Below are 6,000 nucleotides of genomic sequence, written 5' to 3'. Positions count from 1 at the left end.
TTTTTTAAAAATTTTTATTGTTGGTTGTTCAAAACATTACAAATTTCTTGATATATCATATTTCACACTTTGATTCAAGTGGGTTATGAACTCCCATTTTTACCCCATATACAGATTGCAGAATCACATCAGTTACACATCCATTGATTTACATATTGCCATACTAGTGTCTGTTGTGTTCTGCTGCCTTTCCTATCCTCTACTATCCCCCCTCCCCTCCCCTGAACATTACATTTTTGATCTAAAGCAATCCTCTTAAGTTTGTATTCTAAGAATTTATAAGAACTTTGTTGTATTTACCACCATCATTCCGGCAACTAGCACAGTGTCTACATGTGGTAGACCTGCAGTAAATACTTCTGAATAAATAAAAAAAATTCCACAAAACACTACTTTTAAAGGCATGATCTAAGTTATGTTATATGTAGCCATTTTTACATTATCAATGAATAATTCAAATTACAAGATCATTAGGGCTGGGCATGGTGGCTCACATCTGTAATCCCAGAGGCTTGGGAGGCTGAGGCAGGAGGATTGCTAGTTGAAAGACTAGCAAAAGTGAGGCACTAAGCAATTCAGTGAAACCCAGTCTCTTTGGTTGTGGCTCAGTGTCCAAGTGCCCCTGAGTTCAATCCGTTCCCCCTCACCCCCCAAAAAAGCATCAGAAGACTTTTTACTTCCTCTTTATTGTCACTGTTAGTGGCTCTTCTCCTGAAGGAGAAATTCTTATTGGTAAGTGAGATACTACAGAAAAATTGGCTAGTTATACTAAAACATATGAGAGACTCTTTGCTCTAAAACATGCAGCTTAAACCTGTAAAGAAGCATTGCTTTTTAGATACAAATACATAACATAACTGTTCATTTCAGGGGTCAAATGATAAAGATATTAATCAGAACTTCCTCTAATATCAAATAGTTAAACCTCTAACATGCTATTTACGATTAGATAATGTGTGCTGCCACTTGGATGCCTACACATTTTGAACTTTTACAACCTCAGCCACAAGACAAAGTACACGTCATGAGATTACTTATGTATAATAGAAACAAGATCTATTATTATGTGTTAATCAGTCATCAAACCATATATTTAGCATTTGATCAGAAATTTGATATGACTGAAAGTACTCAATATATGTATATTCATTACACACACACACACACACACGTAAGGATCAGAGACTATCTGAATTTTTACTATCAATGTCACATTACTTGAACCCTTGTCATGTTGGGTCCCCTGTCCTTTATCCTGACACCTGCATTCTCAAATCAATTAGATTATCACTAATTGCAAGGCAATAATTGATAGAATTGCTAAAAGTATTTTATGTGACTTAACTTGCTTCTATCAAGAATTTGATAGGATAATGTTTTCACCCTATTCTCTCCCTGTGAGAGAAACGTAGTGTGCATACTATGCTCTTTTTTTCCTCCTAATTTTGGCTATTACTATTTAAACACAGTGCATTGGCAAATTTGCTCTGGATATTTTGTAATGAATGCATAGTATGCAGTGATATAAATCACAATAGCAAGCAAACGATTACATGTGGGATAATCTGTTTATCTATATTGACCTATTGCTAAATCACAGTTATTTCTGACATGTCTATTTCTTAAAAATCCTAAGCTCCACCTCTTGCAAATCAGGGAAAATATTTTCAGTGCCAGTGACTTGAATAGTTGCATGTGTAATTCCCTTCCACCCACCATGCTGTCTCTTACATACAAAGTGCCCAAGCAGAGTCAGAAAATTCCCCATGGTTCTTCTAGTGAGATAACCTTCTCTACTTTTTTGAAGCTTAATGAGCATGGTTTTCATTTCTGTTCCCTTTTTGTCTTTCAGTCAATTAAGTCTAAAAAGATTGCCTTTTTATAATTTACAGCTGTTACTGTTTCTTTTTAATAAGACAATACAATTTGATTCTAGGAAAGGAGACTAATGCTGGATTATCTTAGGATCACAATTATCTTCATTTGATTTCCTAGAAAAAAGACCCTGAGGCAAACAACAACCACCACTTATTTTTTTCTTTTTTAAGATAAGCAATTCTAGGGAAGGACTGAAAAAGAGATGGAGATCAAATGTAAATAGTAAAATACCAACCTCACTAGAGCTTTAAATCAGGCCAGTGGGATATCGTTGGAGAGACTGTTGGATCTGCTGTGTTTCTGCATAGTTTATGCAGGGATAGAAAGACAGGCACATTCATTTATGTCCTCTTAACTGCCATTGGAAAAAGTTCATCTTATAAACTTTTGATAGAATTATGACATACTTCAGAGTTGTACCACTTGGCTCTTCTTGCAGTAATGAGGAGACTATATCTCAGAATAGCAGAGAAAGCAAACACAGTAGCAGCCATACAGCATAGAGTGAGCTAGTAAATGGAAACAGGTCAGTGACACTTGACATCTGTCATGTACTCTGTAGCTTCAGACCAGTTGGTCAAGTCAATGCATCTCTACAGTGTCTTAAAGGCAGCAGGAAAACATCAGGTGGGAGGCAAGAAATGGAGCATAAAAAGTGAGGCACGATTATTGTTAAGTCTTATTTGAGACATCTCATGAGGAACTGAGAACAGTGACCTCCTAAGAAATTAGCTGGAAGAGTATTATGAAAACAGAGTCCCCACTGTTAATACCCCATTGAAGGTACCAACAAGCTTTCCCCAGCAAAGTGTGAAATTCCTCCTATATCATCTACCCTACTGTGGTAAGTATTGTTAATCTTCTGGAGTACCATCAGGAGCATTCTACAAAAAGTCAAGAATCCAAAGAATCCATAAAATCTGGGTTCAGCCAGTGACCTAGTAAAACTGGAATTGCATGAGCCCATAATGAAGGATATAGGTGTTATAAGAAAGAACTGCTTCTGGAAATTGAGCTTGTAAAAGAAGCAGGAGAATAAATTGTTCTTGCTTAAATTAACCTTTAAAAGTGTATCAATCATTTTGCATTTTTCATAAAAGCAAAGGAATGTTAACCAAACTAAGTAAATAGTACCTGAACCATGGGAAATGTGAGGCACTGAGAGACATGAAGAGAACTCTTTGGAAGTATAAAAATTGGATTCCAATCCCAATTATTTTACTCATATTATGAACTGATAAATATACTAATTTCCTGAATCCAGTTTGGTCTTCAGGTCAACAGTGATAATAGTGTACTCTTCACATCACTGCAAGAATTAAGGAAATGAGGTTCTGAAAGTGCTCTGTACAACAACAGAAAATCAGCAAATTTAATTAAATCAAACCTACTCTTGTGTCATACTTCTTCAGACATTTTTATATCTCAAATATTTGATTTCATGTACAAATATTATGCAAGTCTTTTCCACCAACTACATAATTCCAATTATTTGCATATTAAAGTGATTTTTCTGTGAAATAATTAAAAATCTACATATGTGTTAAGAATATTTTCTGAAGAATGATGGTTCTTGAGTATTACTATCTGGCCACTGTAAATAACTCACTAATAATAGCATTTATCAAGCACTTAAGTAACAGAAGGGTTAGCTAAGGATTAAACATGGATGATTTTATCTAACTTTCCATTAGCTTATTAGGTAATAACAGACCAGTTACCTAACTTAGAGTCTAGTGAAAAATGAAAATGCAAAGCTCTCTGCCTCTACAGGATGCATTCTGCATTTCCATTAAGTCAAACATGAGCTCATATGGATTTTCTCTAAGTCTAACCATTGCCACATGGGACATTCTAGTCTTAAAATTTTCGAGCATTTGTAATTTGAAAAAGCCCTATTTTTTCTCAAAATTTAACCAAAACTTTTACTGGATATGCTACTGGAGATGTTAAATGTACTTTATCAAACCTGACAACATTAGGGAAAATTTCTCATAAAGTATTTCAAAATATACATTCTAGTACATCTAGAATAAATTGGTCTCATAGAAGAATTTTTCTAAAAAGGTTTAACTTTCATAAAATCAGTTTTGTGCAAGACTAAATTTAATTTTAAATATAAATTTATACAATGATGTTCTGTTTCTTTTGACATTTTCTGTAACTTATAAAGTAATATGAGAAATTTAAAAGACTTCATGATTTCCGCATAGCTCAAAGCATCTGAAAAGTTAATTTTAAAGTTGTCTTTCTCATTAATAATTGTTACATACAAAGCTTCACATGAGGGCTGGGGTTATGGCTCAGCAGTAGAGCGCTCGCCTCACACATGCAAGACCCTGGGTTGGATCCTCAGCACCACATAAAAATAAATAAATAAATAAATAAATAAAGTTAGATAAAAAAGCTTCACATAAAAGTAACATTCTTTTCCATCAAATGTGATCATTGTTAAATGTAATTTCTTTTTTTTAAAGATATTTACTTTTTAAAGTTTCAGAACTTTTTAAAAAAACCAGAGATCCTAACTGCTTTGGAGAATTTTAATAACTTCTTGATAGGCCTCATTAAAATGCCCTATGGAATGTGAGAGACATCATTATCCAAAGTGCATGTATGAAGACATGAATTGATGTGAACATACTTATATACAAATAGAGGTATGAAAAATTGTTCTATAAGTGTAGTAAGAATTGTGAGGCATTCCATTGTCATGTATTTAAAAAATAAAAGCAGTAAACAAAAATAAAAAAATGCCCATGTATATGCTTTTATTTTGTAATAATTTATCAGTCAAGTTTATTGATGAATTGTAATAGTCCCTATGCCAATATTCAGACTGGAGAGTTAATATTTGTGCAGGCACTGAAGGGACAGTTTTAGGAATGAGCTGATCTTCTATAGGTCATTTCAGCCCTGTCTTTATGTGGAGATCTACATCTTTCTTGTGTCACTGTTAACTGCTGCTGCTACCTCTGTTGCTATTGCTACCATTGGTATGATCCATCTGAGCTCAATCTCATTCTGGCAGCTGCTCAGGTCTATAGTATCCTGAACTGCCCCAGGTATTCATGTACACATGTACACAGAGGACAACCAGGCCCACAGCTTTCTGCCTCCTTAGCACCATATGCTAAGACTATCATCCATATATTGCCTCTACTCTATATGCATGTTGAAAGATAAGATCATTATGAATTTCAGAACAGCAACAGAAGAACATCAAAACAAATAAGGGTCCTTCCGGTGGGAGGTACTTTGGGAGATTACATGAGTTGTACTCCTCTGAAGTCATCTCTGTGGTAGAGACTCATTAATCATATTAAAAATTTTGGGGTTGGGGTTGGGGTTGTGGCTCTGTGGCAGAGCACTTGCCTAGCATGTGTGAGGCACTGGGTTCGATCCTCAGTATGACACAAAAAAATAAATAAAATAAAGACATGCTGACCATCTACAACTGTAAAACAAAATTAAATTTGTTAACTGAGATTCAAAAAGTCAACTGCCTAAAATTGTAATCAGTAATAATAGGGCTGGGAATTAAATCTCAGCATATCCAGTTGAGAAATTAAGCTCTTAGTTATGGTACTATGTCATATGGAAAACTCATTACTAAAAGATTTTTTCTTAAACCTCTGGTTAATCACACAAACTGCAGATGTTTATTCTAATGAAGCAATAGCACTGTTTTAGTACAGGAAAATGACTTGCTCCTATCACTAAGAACAAAATGAGAAAACAAAAAAGAGGTATGTGGTACTTGTATCCATTTTTTCTCTTTTTAATTAACTAATTTACTTATTTGTTCAAATTTGTTATACATGACAGCAAAATGTATTTTGATTCATAGTACACAAACGAAGCACAATTTTTTCATTTCTCTGGTTTACACAAAGTAGAATCATACCATTCGTATCTTCATACATGTGCCTAGGGTAATGATTTCCATCTCATTCCACCATCTTTTCTACCTCCATGGTCCCTCCCTCTCACTTCCTCCCCTTTGCCCTATCCAATGTTTCTCCATTCCTCCCATTCTTCATGCCCCCTGGACCCCCATTATGGATCAGCATCCACCTATCATATAAGAGTACAATTCATAATACCTAAATTGTAGAACCA

Source organism: Marmota monax, unplaced genomic scaffold (genome assembly GCF_021218885.2).
Source record: "Marmota monax isolate L192 unplaced genomic scaffold, Marmota_monax_Labrador192_F-V1.1 WCK01_AAM20220418_F8-fsc00132, whole genome shotgun sequence".
NCBI classification, from domain to species: domain Eukaryota; kingdom Metazoa; phylum Chordata; class Mammalia; order Rodentia; family Sciuridae; genus Marmota; species Marmota monax.
This window is presented reverse-complemented; position numbering follows the sequence as displayed.